Consider the following 17,984-nt stretch of genomic DNA (forward strand, 5'->3'; position numbering starts at 1 on the left):
TGCTTGCAAGGCAGGTGCTTATGCCATTGAGCTAAATCCCCAGCCTCTACTGATTGAAAATTATTAATGAGACTTCTTCAAAAGCTTTTTACCATGGACAACTACGCTCAAAATCTTTTTATTCACTGAATAGTTTCCCAGTGTTAATATTATTTTTACTTTTTCTACTGACAAAAAGCTCTATGAATCTCCGTTTTAATCAAGAATGTTCAGTTAAGGAAATAATTGACAGCTGAGGGTCCAGCTCAGTGGAGTGCATGTTTGGCATGTGCAAGGCCCTGGGTTCAACCTGTAGTACATTAAAAAGAAAGTTAAGCAAATCAAGATTTTATTTTAGAATGATGCACAATGGTCTACAGATCTTTCAATTATTATACTGGTAAATTCTTTGTACTTTTCCCTTCACCACCTGCTTCTGTCCACCTTGCAGTATCTGAAATCAAAGAGCCCCTTCTCAGCAGCATTTATCTTTGTCTGTTTTTTTCCTTCTATCAACTACAATCCTTGCTTACTTCTTTATGTTAACCAAAATACCCACCTGTTTGGGTTACTATTGCTTCATAATAAACTAAAACTTAGTGGTATAAAACAATCAGTTTTGTGGTTCCAGAACTGAGATAGGGCACAGCACAGATGGCTCATTTTTGCTCAGTGATACAGCATCTTGGGCTTCAGCTGCAAAGATTCGATGGCTACGGACTGTAAGCATCAAGAAGTGCTTTCATTCATAGGTTATTAGTTGATATTGGCTAGTAGTTGGAACCTCTAGGCTAAGACTGTTGACCAAAGCACTTATAGATGCCCTTACCGTAAGTCTAGGATTTCTCACAGTCTGGAAGCCTCATTGAAGTTGAACTTCTTACATGGAAACTCTACACGCTAAAGGTGATATTTTCATGGGAAAATCATAACAAGAGACTAACATTTCAACCAGGGCTTCTAAGATGTATTACAGAGTAACTAGAAGCTTTCGTCCACATCCAGCTTTTCTATTCAGCACATCTGATCATTTTTCTTCCATCAATAGTTACCCACAAAGAAGGAATTTGGTTTCCTTTGAGCTATCGGACATAGTAATAAAATCATTCTGAAGAGAAAACCAGCCACTGACATATGGGAGTTGGCCTAGTTCTCACAGTTAAGCCTTGGTGGAACAATTTCATATGCCAACATCATTGCGTAATTACATCTGAAAAGGAAAAACACAAACTTTGACCAAATCACAAAAATGACCATATATTAGTTAAGGCTAAAATACTTTATTAATTAGCCTACTTCTAGTAGTATCCATCTTCTAGATAAGATTTATTAAGATACTTAGTTACTTGAACCAGGCATGGTGGCACACACCTCTAATCCAAGCACTCTGGGAGACCGGGGATGGAAGATCACAAGTTTGAGCCCAACCTAGATAACTTAGTAACTTAGCAAGTCCTTGTCTCAAAATAAAAAAAAAATTTAAAAAGGGCTGGGCATGTAGCTCAATGGGAAGGCTCTGGGTTCATTGCCCAGTAAAACACACACACACACACACACACACACACACACACACACACACACGTGCATGCATATGCACATACACGACACACTATCATCAAAAAGATACTACTTCCTAATAGATCCCAATCCACAGCAAAGCCTTGCTTCTTTAAATCCTCCCCAAAATCATCTCATATGTTTTCAAACCCTGTAAGTCTTTTCTGACACTCTGAAGTACCCCATAGTTCTCTGTTGTCCGCATTCTCCCTTGAGGCAATGCAAGGAGCAATCAACTCGTAAAACTACAAGTTTCCTGGTGATCTTTGACTAGAAGACCCTAACAACTACTCTATGGACTACATTTCTGTCTAGGGCTACTTCTAATCCTCTGAACTCCATATTACAGTCAATCAGACTCTGGATTTGGCTTCTTTACACTTCAGTCTTGGCAAACAATTATACAAATTCCTTAATTCACCAGTAGCTATTAAAATGCTCCTATAAAATATAAATTTATATGAGTTTTGGCCCTTCAAGTTTCTTCCTTGTCACTTTATTAAGTGTAAAGAGATTATCCTGATAGCAGTAGTAATTGCTGTTGTATACACAGCATGGTCACAGAACCAAAGGAAACCTGGCTGCAGCCATCCAGTCTGTTTATGTCTGCTGTGGAAAAAGCACTAAGTATACACAGCTATCAGATTCTAGAACATAATGCAAAAGTGCCCCCTTCTTCTACTAGAGAGTTCTTAACTTTTTTCCTAATCTTATTTTGCAAGGGAAAATGCGACCTTAATCATGATAATTACCCCTTGCCCTCTCTTCTTTATGTCTCTCATTCACTTGATGCAAAGACTCATCCTCGGAAGAACCATTCTAGATTCAGAGCCATTACAGTAATAGAATGATTTCCTAAAATGCTTAAGGCCTGGGCTCAATCTCCAGCAGAAAGAGTGAGAGAGAAAGAGAGAAAGAGAGAAAGCAAGAGAGGAGAGAGACAGAGAGAGAGAGAGAGAGAGAGAGAGAGAGAGAGAGAGAGAGAGAGAGAGTGAGAGTTTCCAAGTAAAATGTTGTCTTCCGTTGTCTGGTAGTTAAGTGCCAGATCAGAAATTCCATTTCAGGTTACAGACATATTGATTTATTTAAAAATGCTTAAGAAATCAGCCAACCCAACTTGGATGGGAAACAAACTCATCTGCACTTGAATTCTGGAGTAATCACGTGTTTGTTGCTTTGAGCCATATGTCTACATCTACTCCCAGAACTGCTGATGGTATTACATATTTGTTGTAATTTATAACCATGTCATGGTGCAAAGAAAGAAAAATTTCTTAGAGCCAATGTCCAGTTCAAACTCCAAGAAAGCCCAGAGGGGTTGCTCTTAACTGAGACCCTTGATGTCAAGGCCCAGAGCATTCATTCCTTAACATAGTATGTTTGATCCTACTTGGACCTGTGGCCCTGTGGGATATCTTTTAATCTGTAGACATGCATTCAGGGAGGTTTAGGGCATGTGGTTCCAAAATTTCCTTACCTCTGCATATCTATATCATACATACCTCTAGCCAATGCCTCCACACATATTCGTTTAAAAAATTAAACAGTTTCTATTAGGAACCATTTAGGACAGAGCTGTGGGACCCAAATTCACATAGGCATAATTTGTTATTGCATACTTCATAAAAAATTCCTCTGTCTGTAGGACTAAATATGGATTAGGCACAAGTGTGGATTAGTGTGCAAGGGAAAAATCAGTGCAGAGGCAAAAGTAAGAAGTTTACAAACTATGTGTAAAATTTTATTAATTTTCAAGAACTGAGTATATGCATTTGTCTGTCTGTCTTCCTCTGTTTCTTTATCATTGACTCCCTGGGACATCAGTATGATTCAGAATAGATTCCTGGAATATGCATGACACGGGTCCTCATAGCATCTTGGTAGTCCTCTGCAAAGACTCAGAAGGCAGCTAGAACACTTTGTATATTTTTGTAACTTTATGTACTGTGTGTTTGGCTTGGGTTTCCTTTGCCGTGTTTTAAATAGAGCCTGGAAAAAATTTTAGTTAATTGTATTGGTGCTCTTTTGATATACATAATGATCACATTCATCTTAGGGAATTTGTACCCTATGATGTAGTTGTACATAATATATCTTGATTATTTTTCCCAATCCTTCTTCTTCCTTTCTTCTTCCCCTCCTTATTTACAAAAGTTTTGTTTCCATTTTTTCCTTCAATTCTCCTTATATTCTTTTTCTCTTTCTTCACTCCAGCCTCCCTCTCTTTTGTTCTCCTTTTCGTTTGAACATTTTATTCCTATTTCCCAATACCTAACATTCCTTTGGGCCCTTATTCACACTTCCAGTTTCTCACACACGAGAGGCAATGCAATATTTAAACATATATGTACAATTTATTTCATTTAAAGGTATAGTCTCAGTGTGTATCCATTTACCTAAAATACCTCAAATTTATCCTTCTTTATGGCACAGAAGTACTTTATTGTATATAAACACCATATTTTCTTTATCTATTCATCTGATAATGGGCATATGGGCTGTTTCTAAGATTTAGCTATTACAAATTGTGCTGCTATAAATATGGGTATGCATATATCACTGTGGAATGATGCTTTTACGTCTTTCAGGAAGATATCAAAAGCAAAATGGCTGGGTCAAGTGGAACCTCTAGTTTTAGTTTTTTGAAGAATTTCCATACTAGTTTCCATATTGGTTATAGCCATTTACACTCCCACCAACAGTGCAGAAGGGTTGCTTTTTCCCCATAGACTCACCAGCATTTCTTGTTGATTGATTTCTTGATGATAGCCATTCTTGAGTGCAACATGCACAGGAGTCTAGGATGATTAATGAAACTTCTGCACATGTGTACTGGCTATTTGAAGGCTAATGGAAGAGTTCAGAGGGTGAGTGTACCTGTAGACTGCCATTCTCCAGAAGCTGTTTAGAACCCTAGCAAATAGGATTTCCAATTCTCTGAATGATAGAATAAATAAAATGATTATTTCTTCTGAGAATTGAGGGGTTTAATTATAGTGGAAAAAGAAAACTACCTATCATCCTTTTGAAATTCTGACTCTTTATACAGTTCTGGCAATTACATTGTCACAACTGATTTTTTATTTTTTAACTTCAAGCATAATTTACCAGAAATTAGAAATCCCCATTTTTGTTATTGATGACACAAACAAGACTTTGAGTTCCATTGTGAATAACTAGCTACTTGAATATAACTTAGCAAGGGATTTTTAAAAGAAAATAGCTACTTCATGTTTTTAAACTTTTATGGTACAAGGCATCCTGACACCTACAACTGAAGAAAACAACTGTGCTTAGTTCAAGAAGATCATTGCTCCACCAACCAAAACATATACATGAACAAGAGAAAAAATTAATTTTATTAAAGACAAACTTCAAAGCTCCTAGATAAAAGCATTGAAGAAAAACTACACAACATTGGTCTGGTTAATGATTTTTTTGGATTTGACCCAAAAGCTCAGAAAATGAAAGAAAAAATAGGTAAATAGGATTACACCAACTCAACACTATTCTGCAATGTAAAGAATTAACAGAACAAAGAAACAACCTACAGAGTGGGAGGACATATCTATAAACTGTATACCTGATAAAAGGTTAATATCTAAAATATACAAGTAATTCAATTTGATATCAACAAAACTATTATCCCAATTAAAAATAAGCAAAGGAGCTAAATAGACAGTCCATAAAAGAAGACCTACAAATGACCAACAGATATGTTAAAAAATGTTCAATATCATTTGTCATTATGGAAATACAAATTAAACTTCAATGATATAGCATGTTATACCAGTTGAAATTTCTATTATAAAAAAGATGAGGGTAGCTCAGTAATAAAGAAATTGTCTAGCATGCACAAGACACTAGGTTCAGTCCCCAGCACTGAAAATAAAATGATAAAAGGTGAGTGTTAGAGAAGATGTGGATAAAAGATGATGTATGTATACTGCTAGTAGAAATTCAGTTAGTACAGTCAATATGGGAAACTATCGAGCAGTTACTCAAAAAATCAAAAATAAAATTACCAAATTGTTACTTCCTACACACACACACACACACACACACACACAATTGGCTTGGTGAAAAGGAAAAAGACTATATTTGAAACCGATTCCAAGAAGATGGAAAGGTCTCATATTGCTACAAATCACCATGCCATTGTGTTCAGGTTTGCAAGAGCCTCTCACAGTAAAGAAGAAAGGGAAGAAAAGGAATAGAATTAGACAATATTCTGATCCACACTTGTTTCATCTCCACTGGTTGTTTTCAATTGTTTTCCTTACTCAGGAAACAAAATTCCACTCTAACATCCTGGGGCCGGCTTCTGCATATTCTTTCCATTCATTTGAGTTGTGGAGAGGTGGGGGGTGGTTAAGCCCTTGGACTGAGAAGCATAGAGAACCAGCTTGTTAAAAAAGAAAAAGAAAAAAAGAAAAGAAAAATTCTAACTTAAAATGTCTAGTGTAAGAAATGATTCAAATATATAAAAGTATATTGTAATCATGATTCCCCATTATGTGGTCTTGAAGCCTTATAAAGTTTTCACTCATTAATTGGAATGGCTTTCTTCTGGGCTGCTTGATATTATTGCCTGTGATGAAATGAACAGCTATTTTGAAGAAAACAAGACATCATAACAGCTAGTGCTGATTTAATATCATATTGTTTTGAAGCTCCATGAAACTGTTGCTCTTCTGTCTCCATTGGTTGTATCATGTTGTATCTTACTGGATTTTATATGTGATAGTATAAACAAAAATTTTTATAGGCAAAGAGATAATACAGAAACCATTGTTCATTTTCCATTAGCTGCTTCTAAATACCCTGTAATACTTTCGTCCACTTAAGTGGTTTCACATTGTGTTGATATGTTTGATGCTATAGTATACGAAGTTATATTCAAATATTTCAAGGAAAGAGACATTATGGTAACTACTATTAAGTAGGGTTATTTGGTGGTGAAGCACTAGGTTGCTGAAATTGTCATGCTTTGACCTGTATTGTTATGTTGTTATGTCCTCTTTTATCTCAATCTCTCCCTTATTCTTCAAAAAAATTATTTTTTTAATTAAGGTAAAAATTAAAAAATTAGCAGGATGTATTATAGTAACATTTTTGATTTCCTATTAACTTGATTTGAAACCGTGTATTACTCCCACTATCTTGTTTTGACTGACTGGACTCTGTTCCGTTCTGTTTGATAGTATCAAGTTTGAGGGTATAGGCAACTACTTTGAAGGCAATAAGATTCACTATGATGCCCATTCTGGTTTGACTATTATCTTGTTTTGAAATCGTGTAATGTTTCCAATGTTTAGGTTTTATTGCTCTTGTTCTGTACTGTTTTGTTCAACTTTATTATACCTAATGATATAGGCAAAATTTTTTAAGTAAACAAGAGGCATTATGGTAACCATTGTTGATAACCTTGTACTCTGTTTTTACATCATGAGCTATGTCTATCCTTGGTTTTGACTGACTGCTTTGTTTTGTCATATTTGGTTTTATTCTCTTCCAAAAAAAAGTAATTAGAACTATGGGAGTAATAAAACCCAAAATGTGTAAATTTTGTTGTACAAAAGAGAGAAAAAAACGTGCTCTAAAGGATACAACTGCAAATGTGTTTAGGTGTGTTAAGATAGATGAACATATTAGTAAGTTTTCATTGAATCATTGAATACAACTCTTTGCAGTCTCACTGTTTGAATGTCCACTTTGTATGCTTTAATTCTGTAACTTGAACAGCTATTTCTAAGATGACAATATGTAATCTATTAAATAGTGATTTCTTACTGTTTTTTTTTAAATTCTGTATTACTTGTACCCTTATACTGTTTTGGTTTTTTTTCTTTTTTTCCTATTAAATAAAAAAAGTCTTACTTAACTTTTTTCATTGCTAGAACAAAATACCCAACATCCACAAGGTTAAGGAAGAAAGGTTTGTTTTAACTCACAGACTGTAGACATTTCAGTTTATAGGTGACTGCTTCCAAAGCAGGGAAGCACGGCATAGGAGAAATACTCTACAGCAGGACAGGCAAGGGGCAACAAAGCAGCAGCAGCCTACCTTCCATATTTCCCTTTATATTCCATCCAGGCTACAAAACTATTAGTTTGTACCACACCCAGGGTGGGTCTTCATTATGCATACCTAGAATGATGCTAAGCCGATTTAGTTATCACACATCCTAGATCCAGCCACCTCTAAAAAGCCCTAACTACAATCATATGAGTCTTTTAGGTGGAGGTGACATCTGGATACAAGCTGTAACAAAAGATAGCCATCTTGCCCTGCCAGTTAAAATATCATCTAGGAATCCAACTTTTTGGGTATATATACAAAATATTTGAAATCAGTGTGTTGAAGAGATAACTGCACTCTCATGTTCATTGCAGTATTAGTCACAATACCCAAGTTATGGAATCAATCTAAGTGTTCATCAATGGATTAATGGATAAAGACAATATGTTACATATTCACAAAGCAATGTATTTCATCCTTAAAAAGGAAATTCTGTCATTTGCAACAACTTGGATGAACCTACATAACATGAAATAAGCCAGATATAGAAGAATAAATATTTATATTCATATTCTAAATTACTCTCATAGAAGTAGAGGAAAAGGTACTTAACTGAGACTGGAAAGGAGAGTTAACTGAGACTGAAAAGTTGGTTAAAGTGTACAAAATTTCAGTTAGGAATTTTTTTGAAATCTAGTAAGTACTTCAAATTGGCTAAGAGCAAATTTCAAATGCTCTCTCCACAAAAAAGTACCTTAGGGGATGGATATGTTAAATAACTTGACTTAATCAGTCCACACTGTATGCATATGACATCACTTAGTAGGTCATAAATGTCAATACACACTAAAATTAAAAGAAGATTTCTAAGTGGCTCAGTGTGATTCAGTGACAAAGCAAGTGCTTAGCCTCAGTTCAATCCCTAGCACCTAGCACAAAAGAAATTTTTCTTCCTACACAGTGTCTAAACCAAATCCATTTGATTTACTATCCATTTCTTTTAATTCAGGTCTGACCTTAAGAGTGTGCCTAGCCTTCTCTATAGATGTCCCCTCAAATTTACTTATGTCAAGTGTGTTTAGATTAACAGTGCCTCCAAGAGCCCCAGAGCCAGTAATACTAGCATTGTTAGAAATATAAATTGTTAGAAATATAAATTTGGACACCACATATGACGAACTGAAAAAGCAACTCTTATCAATGGAATCCAGCAATCTGTGTTCTAACATGTCCTCTAGCCGATTCTAAAGCACAGGAAAGTTTGAGAACCACTGACTTGGACTGCCTGTTTATATGGTTGTTTCTCTGGTTAACAAACAATAAGGTTCACTAGTTCCGAAGCATAAGCAATTACCAAACCAGGGTTTTTGGTGTGTGTACAATCCCTGCCCTGAATAGAGTTTGCCAGAAAACCAAAGAACTAGCATACACAAGTTTCAAAGGCACAACCTAACAAGTCTATGAATCCTGCATTGCACTCATGCCCAGAGCTTGTGGGCTCTGCCTGTGGGGAAACCTTACCCAAAGGAAATACTGATTCTGTCAGAGAAAGACTGGGATTGTGGTGGGTAAAAGCTCTCACCAGGAATAAAGTGGTTTGGGCCTTAAGTACTACTCTGCCCTCCAAGCAGCCATATGTAAGGTAAAAACGAAGGGCATATGCCTCGAGGAAAACTGCACACGTTTGGGTTTTTCTTCAAAATACATTAAATCACCACAGCAAAGAGCCATCCAGACCCTCCTGAGAGGATTCTGTGGTCAACAGGTAGGTTTTGATAAAACATGATGCATCACTTCTGTCCTGTTGTAACTGCATCTGTTCAACTGCAGATAGCAAATAGCAAAAGGCGGGCTGCATATGTCCAGAATAAAGTGTAATTCTTATCTTAAAGAATCAGAAAATACGGGTCACCGCAATAAAGTCAGAGGTACTTTTCAGGTGTGTTGGTGCCCGGCCTACAACACGTTTTCGCCCTGATTTTATCTTCCATTTATCATTTTGCGGCCACGCCTATAGATCCCATCTGTTCCTAATCGCGAATAGCCAGAAAATTCACACATTTCAATGTCATCACACACAACATAGTTACACTGCCATTTAAGCCTGCAGCTACGCCATCAATTGTCGCCGCCAGATTCGTTCATCTCTCAGTTCCCCCTACTCCTGATCCCCTCTCACTTCTGTTCCCTTCTCAGCGCAGCTGGCGGCAGGACATGCCTAGTCCTCAGCCTTAAGAAGTGCTACAAACTTCTGCCTTGTCTGCTCTCTTGTGGCTGACAGCCCCTGTCCTGCGGCCTCAGAAAGCAGCAGCGGTGGCAGTGGCCAGACTGTAGTCACCCGCTCAGCTCACTGCCCTCCCTAGTCGGCCATGATAACGAAGCATGCTACAATTCTCCTTCCCGGAGCCAGGTAAGGAGGAAAGTGGAACTCCCACAATCCTCCTCGCCTCCACGCCCGGTTCACAGCTGCAATATTAACCCCTTCACCTCCTCTTCCTTATCCCGTGCTCTCAGTTGGGAGATCCAGGTAACTAAAGTGGTAAGGAGGTAAAAGATCAGGCTCAGCCACTTAGTCATCTATTGAACATTTCCTAATTTGCTTATAGGTTGACTCGCAATTTTATCAATTATGATAAAACAGGTCTTAACTTATTGTTAAGTGAACAGTTTCTGATGCTGTCTTTAAGCTGGTGGACTAATCCAAACTCAATGTTTACCCTAAACCTGTAACTCTATTTTCCCTTTCTTTTCTTTTGCTCACCTCTGACTCTAACTACATAATTAACAACACAGGCTTTGAATCCTGAGTTTTGGCTTTGAGTAACCGTGGAATCTTGGGCAAATAATTTTAAAATGCTGTTCTTTTTCTTCTTTATCCCATGTAGAATGGGTATGATACTGTGATAGCTATCTCCAGGGTGGTAATACAAATATATCAATTTCAATTAGAACATTGCTTAACACAGAGTTAAGCAGTATATGGAAATGTAAATTATAATTCTTGCCTTTGATGGAATGTCTTTTTACCTAAGTCCTGCCTAATTAATAAATGATAGTAGTAGCTAAGATGTAAGGATCAGAAACTATAATTAGTGCTTTATCCTCATTTTATTGTTGTTTAATCCTCACATTAACCCTTTGATAATACTTAAGTATATTATCCTCTCTTACCTTCCTATTTTTTTCTCAGATAAAAAATTCAACCAGATAGTAGGTAACTCATTAACTTGCCTGTGGGAAGAAAGCTAGTAATACACAGAGTCAAGATGTAAGCTCAGACATGTCTTGATATCTCTCAAATATCATTGCAGAAGTTCACAAATTCTATTCAAACATTCTTTTTTAACCCCCAAGAGTGACTTTCAATATTCAGAAGTATGAGATGGCCACCAATGAAGCAACTGTCACCCTCTTGAAGGCCGGCAGCAACAGAGATGACTGAAATAGTGATGATCATAACCACCTCACTTACGGCCTTTTGATGTGTTTCATGGGCCCTAATACTGCCTATTTAAACTGAGACTATTAAGAATAAAAATGCAAGATCCTTATCTTACCCTATTCTGTAAAACTTGAGTCTTACCAAGAGTTTGCTTATTTTAGGATGAGAGACTATTATTATATGTGTATTAAAGTGTCTTGTTAATATATTCTTCTGAGTTCAAAATAGCAGTAATTTCCATATTACCAGCTCCCAGACTCAAACATTACTATTTCATGCCAAAAAAGAACAGGAAAATCCCCTTTCCCAGATTAAAACAAACAAGAATTCCTCCCATTCTTCCTAGAGTCTTAAATCCCCAGTATCTTATTATTCTTGGTTCATTCTCACTTCCCAATTTATGTTCAGGAATTCCATGTTGTTGGTTTTGTTTGTTTTTTTGCTTCTTACTTTGTTTTTCAGAGAAGTACTGGTGATAAGGAAGGCTGGGAGAGAAAGAAGATACTGTATGTCTGCAAGTTTGCTGAAGGTAAATGAAGCACACTGCCTTGTCTCCACCTCTGCAACCTTTTAATAGCTCTCTCACCTTCTTTTTCACCCCTTGACATTTCACAGCTCATTGTCCTGAACACCCAGAAAATCCTGTGGTGAATTTAAGATGAATAATCTTGTCTCATTTTTTAAATCCCCAACATCCAACAACAGAACATATGTTTGGGCTTAGCCTTTTAATTCCTGATTTTTTTTTTTTTTTTTTTTTTTTTTTTTTTTTTTTTTTTTTTGGTATCGGGGTTTGAACTCATGAGCTCACACTTGCCAGACAGGTGCTTATGCCACTGAGCTAAATCCCCAGCCTGGGCTTAGCCTTTTGAAATGGCTAAGTCTAGAATGGAAAATGGCAGACATACATGTATTAGATTTCTCATATATGAGACAAAATACCTAATAACCACAATAATATATAGCTGGAATGGCTTAATTTGCTTCTGTGGGTTTCAATCCACAATCGACTAGCTCTAAGGCAACACCATTATTATGGTTTAGATCTAAAATGTTCCCCAAAAGTCTTATGTTAAGAGGTGGGTTGGGTTCAGGTTCTGCAATTTTTTCTGTAGTATGTTTCAGTTATATATTCCTTAAGGGCCATTCTGGAGTCCTAACATATATGAATGTTTCTGTACTGTAGTGCACATACTATAGTCTACATGCCCCTTTACAAAGCAGACAAACTTAACCCTTAGTGGCTGTGAGTGTTAGATGCTAACTCCAACTGCTGCCTTTTGTGGAGAACTGCATTTTGTAGAAAAGTTTCCATGCCTGACAGATTATCATGTAACACCTCCACTCCATACAAAACTCTGAGACTTGTAGCCAGTGACTGGTAATCAAGGTACAAGATACAAGGGTGCCTCACTTTAAGAATGATCAATATTTTTGGTGCAAATTCTACCCCAGAGCAACTGCTGAAATCATGTTAAAGCTGTTTTCCAGTTGGCTTAGTTTTAGCCTTTCCCTCTTCTGCTTTGTTGGGAGCCCTTGAAACTGGAAATCGAACACAGGTGCAGGGGTGCAGCATGGCTGGGGCAAGATAACAGCTGAGGACACCTGGCTCCAACTCCAGTTAAAAAAATAAAAACTGTAGCCCCTGTAGGGAAAAGAGACTTGGAGATCTTCTCCCCAAATACTTCTCCTTGTTAACATAATTTGTTACTTGCAAAGTCCTTGAACCACTCCCAAGGTCTGTTCAGTTTCCTGCCTTGTCTGAAAAAAAATAATAAGTATAGACTGCCCAGATGCCCAGAGGCATCTCCTGTCTTAAGCCACCAGAATCCCAAACTCTGCAGAGGGTTTTGATCCTCATAGAGCCCTAAAATCATTCCACTTATTTATGTTAAGCCTTTGCCATACACTCATTTGGGAGATTGGGGATCTAGGTCACATCCCCAATACTGCTTCTCTTACTTCCCTCACTGAGAACCATGGCTCCTCCATACTTCTAAAGAACCTTCTCTAATACTCATATGTATGTTTGTTAAAAGTCTATGTAAAAAAAACCTTCTGTGTGCTCTCACTACAAGCAGAGCAGTAGTATTCATCTCTGGGAATGTCAGGAGCCACTTAAGGTACAACTGGACAAGGCCTTCAAATAAAATTTGGACCTATGTCCAAAGTTAACAGGAGGCCCAGTTTATTCCTAATGTAGCCTATCTGGCTGATACCAATGTATCACATTCTGTCTAATTAGAAAGCAAGATGCGTATGTTAATACCTCGTTGTAATTATTCCCACTATGAATATGAACAATTCTTCTGATTACTAGAAAGCTATATAGTGCTTGTTAAAAATTTGCTTAGATTAAAATAATTTTGTGTGATAGTTGATCAATTGTGTCAGCTTGAGTCAGTAATACCCAACTTGATTGGCTCAGTTTAGTTGTGTTTGTGGAAGATCTGCCATAGGAAGGATTCTTGCCAGAATGCTACAAAAGGGAAATGAAAAAGGGAAGGTTGTTTCTGTCTTCTTCTGAGGATCTCCAATCTTTGCTTTCACTTAGATCATCATCTCCTGGCTTCTAGCAGCAACTATTCAGCCTCCCACCACAGACCCTTCTGCTTCCTGATACAGACTCGCAAGGGGCACTACACATAGCACCAGGTCTTCAACTGGATCCTTCAGTCTCTAGTGTGCAGACAGACCCTCTGCACTCTTCCACACCTGTCTCTGTGGGCAGCTATTATAAGCCAATCTTGTAAAGTCTTATATATTTGTATACATTGTACTATATGTGTTTTTCTAGTTAGCACTGACTGATACATTATTCTTATTGTGATAACTTGAATTTTAATGGTTGTTTTACTTCTGTTAACTGTAAGTTCTTTGATATTGAAGATAGTCAAAGAGGGGCTGGGGGCTTAGCTCAGCGGCATAAACACTTGCCTTGCAAGTGTGAGGTCATGAGTTTGATGCCCAGTACAAAAAAAGGTCAAAGAATGAGCCTAATGTAAGATACCTATTAGAAGACCCTAGAAGTGTTAAAAAAGTCTGACCATATTACCAGTTTGCAAATAACAAGAATATACACTAAGTTAATTCTGTAGTGATTCAAAGATGTAATATGATATTATAAACATCAGCCAAAGTATTTCAGAAATGTACGGGTACTGGCTAAAAGTGATATTAAGATTGAAAAAGTGCAGGTCAAAATGAATAGATTTTAAAATTACACATTTCCAAAAATAAAAATTTTGTAATACCAGGTCTCTCATTCAATTTTTTCCTCCAATATACATATCCTATTGTATAGGCCCTTGGAGAGACACCCACACTATTCTCAGTTAACTAAATCCATTCTTCTGGCTCACAATACTGAACAAACACAATAATTTTATTGAAATTATTCTCTCAAATAATTTCTACCTAAAAAAAAAACCCCATAATATCTGAAAACTCATTTTTTAGTTTATTTTGAAACAGTCCTTTTGGTATTACCTCTTTTAATTATATTTGACTCTTTTAGTTATTTGCATATTTATTTATATATCATAGCTTATTTAAATTCTTTTGCTTTGTTATTTAGTAAAATATAATGATCATCTCCATATCCCAGAAAAAAATCAGATTATGGAGGGAAGATCATTTAAGTAATGTTTTTGTTATTGTAACTGAAAATTTCTTTTCATAAGAAAATACTAGTGCATTAAAAATTCCTGTGGGTCTGAGAAATGTTGATTGGTTCTAGAAAACCTTATATTAGTAAAAATATACAATATTTTTACTGTGATACTAGAAAAATATACTTAATAATAAGCATGTGTACTGAAGAGGAGATACAACTTTCCTAATTACTTGTAACAATAAAGTTACAAGTTCTATTGGTAAGAGCAATTGAAGAATGGTGGATTGTCCAATTCATTAAAATTTTGGAAGTACTTAAACAATAAAATGTACAGAACTAAAGAAGGGAACAGTATATCTTTCCTTTTCAAATATGAGAAAATTATCTGAGGACAAATATGTAAATGTTATGACAGTTATTTTCTATGCTATTTCTCAAAATTTTGCCTGTTATTAACCCTTAAGAGATTCTAGGGCTGAGAGTTTAGCTCAGTAGTGCAAGCACCTGCCTGGCAAGGGCGAGATCATGAGTTTGATCCCCAGTACCAAATAAATAAATAAATGTTTCTATGATTTTATGTAATTAATATCACAACCAATTTCTTTCTTTTCTTTCTTTTTTTTTTTTTTTTTTTTTGTCTTTTTTGAGACAGGGTTTCACTATGCAGTTCAGGCTGACCCTGAGCTCACTTTGTAGCCCAGGCTGGTTTTGAACTTGCAATGATCCGCCTGGATTACAGGCATGAGTCACCACCCCCAACTTTAATTTCTAATCAAAAGCATTTTCTATCACATATCTTTCAAATTTCATCAGTTGCACTACAGAAATGATTCAGAGTTTCAGTGTCACTTTGTTTCATCTAGAATTACCATTTTTTCTGACCTAGTTAAAAGTTGCTCTTCTAGAAGCTCAGGTCAAATGTTGCTGTGAAATCTTCGCAAACCTTTCTCACAAGCAGAATTTGTTCCTTTCTTTAATGTGCATTATTCTTTATCCTATTTCTTTCAGACCTTGTATCTCGCTATATTACAATTATATTTTATATCAGTAGGCTATCATTAAGAAACTCATTAACTTTCTATAACATGAAAGAAATCCAAAGGAAAGCAGTTAATGTTGTCAAAGTAGTTCCTTTCCTTTTTGTTCTATATCTTCCAAGTTCAAACTCTGCTTTTCTAGCTCAGGCTTCCCATAGTATAACAAAATAATTTGCTGTAACTCCAGACATCACATCAATGTCCTAATCAAGGGTAAATAAATGGCAATGCAAAATGTTCTCTCAGCAGTCTCTACTCAGCCAATCCCTGCCATGCACGAACACATATACACACAGCTATGCACAGAATTATGATACTTTCTAAGAAGTCCCGCTCAACCTCTATCCAGATGTCAATGTCCTATATTTAGTCTATGTGCTCCCTTATATGAAAAAAAGTTGGAAATTTAAGGTTTTATCTTCCTCCTGGATACATAGCCATCCTCAATAAAATCAGGTCTTTGTTACTCAAAAACAGCAGGTAGAAAGGATATATAATATGTATTTAGCAGCCTCTGCCACATTTTCCCTACCACATCTCTTTTCTTATCTATGTTGTAATATCCTGAGAGATTTAGAGTATGTGCCATCCATTTTATATTTCTAGGGTTTAGCACAGTACATGATATACAGGTTTTAACTGTTATTTCTTTCTTCCTTTTATGAAGGGCTATTCCACGTAATCTGTATAGAAAAAATCCATGTTTTGCAAGTATAAAACTATGTGTTTTATGCTGATTTTATCATGTGTTTGATTATTTAAGAAAAAAATTTTATCACTTATGAAAAATGATAATAGTTATCAATCATCATGTAACCTATGTTAATTTATGTTATTTATTATTATAGTTCACCGTCATTGTTGATAATCATGTAATTTATGTTTATTTTTCAATATTTTGTTGCTTTCAAGTGAGTTTCCAACTATTGATTTACATGAATATTCTAATTGCTCAAGTACATAGATGACTTTTTCCTTAAGATTGAATCCTAAATGTAAACTGAAATAAAATAACTTTCAAGATATTCTTTGCTACTAAAATAAGTGTAAATTTTTTGGCTTTATTATTCATAATTGCATGGGAAGAGTCGTTCAATTGGAAGTGATGTTAAATAAGTCTTGCCTAGGTTAAATTTCTATGGCCAAAATGTTATTAATATAAATATTTCAGATATTGCTGTGTGTGAAGGACCTACACATTTCTCAGTGTTTTTATTCTGCGTGTCTCTGAATCCTGGTGGTGCTTTGCCTGAGGATATTAGGCAACTGCAGCAGAATGTTATCAGTTATACTTTTAGATACTAGTTTAAATGTTTACTTGGCCAGAAACTTCTTATGCATTTGACTCTAGTATCTTTTAAGTCAGTAGTTTTCAATTAGAGATGCATACTAGATTTCTATATAAAGTTTAATTAAAATTCAGAATTTATTGGACCTGTTCCAGATTTGCCTAATCTCTTTGCTTGATATTTGTCAGTATACTATATCTTCTTCCTATATGTTTGATCTATTCGTGGCATAGTATATACATTATGTTTCTGTATCATTATATGTTACATCTCGTTTTTTATTTATAAAAATTGTGTTCACCCTTTCTTTTTGTAAATCATATATAACATTTGTTGTCTTCATTGGAAATGAACTAATTATTGTCTTTAGATATTTTATCAAAAATGTGAATTGGCTTTATTATTGGTATCGTCTCTAATGTTTCACATTCTGGTCCATTAAGTTGTCCTCTAGGGAAAATAATCAGTACATAATTTGTCAGTAGGTAAATTAAGAAAAAGGAAACTCTGATTCAAGAACTAAAACATTGGGTTGTCTCAAATTTTTTCTTTATTTGATAAAATGAGAAGTTGAAAGTGTTGGGTTTTCCTCTGAGTATTTTTAAAAATTATTCATCCAAGACTGGAACAGCTTGCTTAGAATAAAGGGAACAGAGGAATAGTAAGAGTAAAGAACAGTATGTGACACCTAGTAAGTTGATTTAAGATGAACAAGTTCCTTATTTTCGACTGAGGAACGTGGGTGTTCACGGAGTAATAGTGGGAATTCGTAAGTTTCCCTCCCAGTCAGGGAAGGTTTCACCTAGGAGGTAGCTTCTAATCTGGGGCTTCAAGGATTAGCAGGAGGGAAATGGCAAGGCATTCCAAGCATACTATGAGCTGGTGAAAACACAGAGCACAAAAGATCACTACATGTCCTGCAGCTGTAAGTAGCCTGGTGGCTGGAGAGAAGCATTCTTCAGGTGAATTGAGGTAGGGACTATTTTTTTCCACTAGGCTAGTTACTTTTTTAGTTCACTGCACAGTGCTGGGCACACACGCT

General features: G+C 36.0%; 1 long non-coding RNA gene across 2 annotated transcripts; it reads left to right on the forward strand.

Moving 5' to 3' along the window:
• The first annotated feature begins 9,624 nt into the window (after positions 1–9,624).
• LOC106027937 (uncharacterized) lies at positions 9,625–17,518 on the forward strand. 2 transcript variants are annotated; one of them, XR_010046614.1, is made up of 3 exons: positions 9,625–9,968; positions 11,463–11,529; positions 13,555–17,518. It is a non-coding gene; the product is annotated as an uncharacterized LOC106027937 (long non-coding RNA). The 2 variants fall into 2 exon arrangements; XR_001201517.3 differs by having other exon boundaries at positions 9,958–10,085.
• Positions 17,519–17,984: the final 466 nt, after the last annotated feature.

Source organism: Cavia porcellus, unplaced genomic scaffold (assembly GCF_034190915.1).
Source record: "Cavia porcellus strain 051 isolate PalLab524CR breed Dunkin Hartley unplaced genomic scaffold, mCavPor4.1 scaffold_3, whole genome shotgun sequence".
In the NCBI taxonomy this organism is placed as follows: Eukaryota; Metazoa; Chordata; class Mammalia; order Rodentia; family Caviidae; genus Cavia; species Cavia porcellus.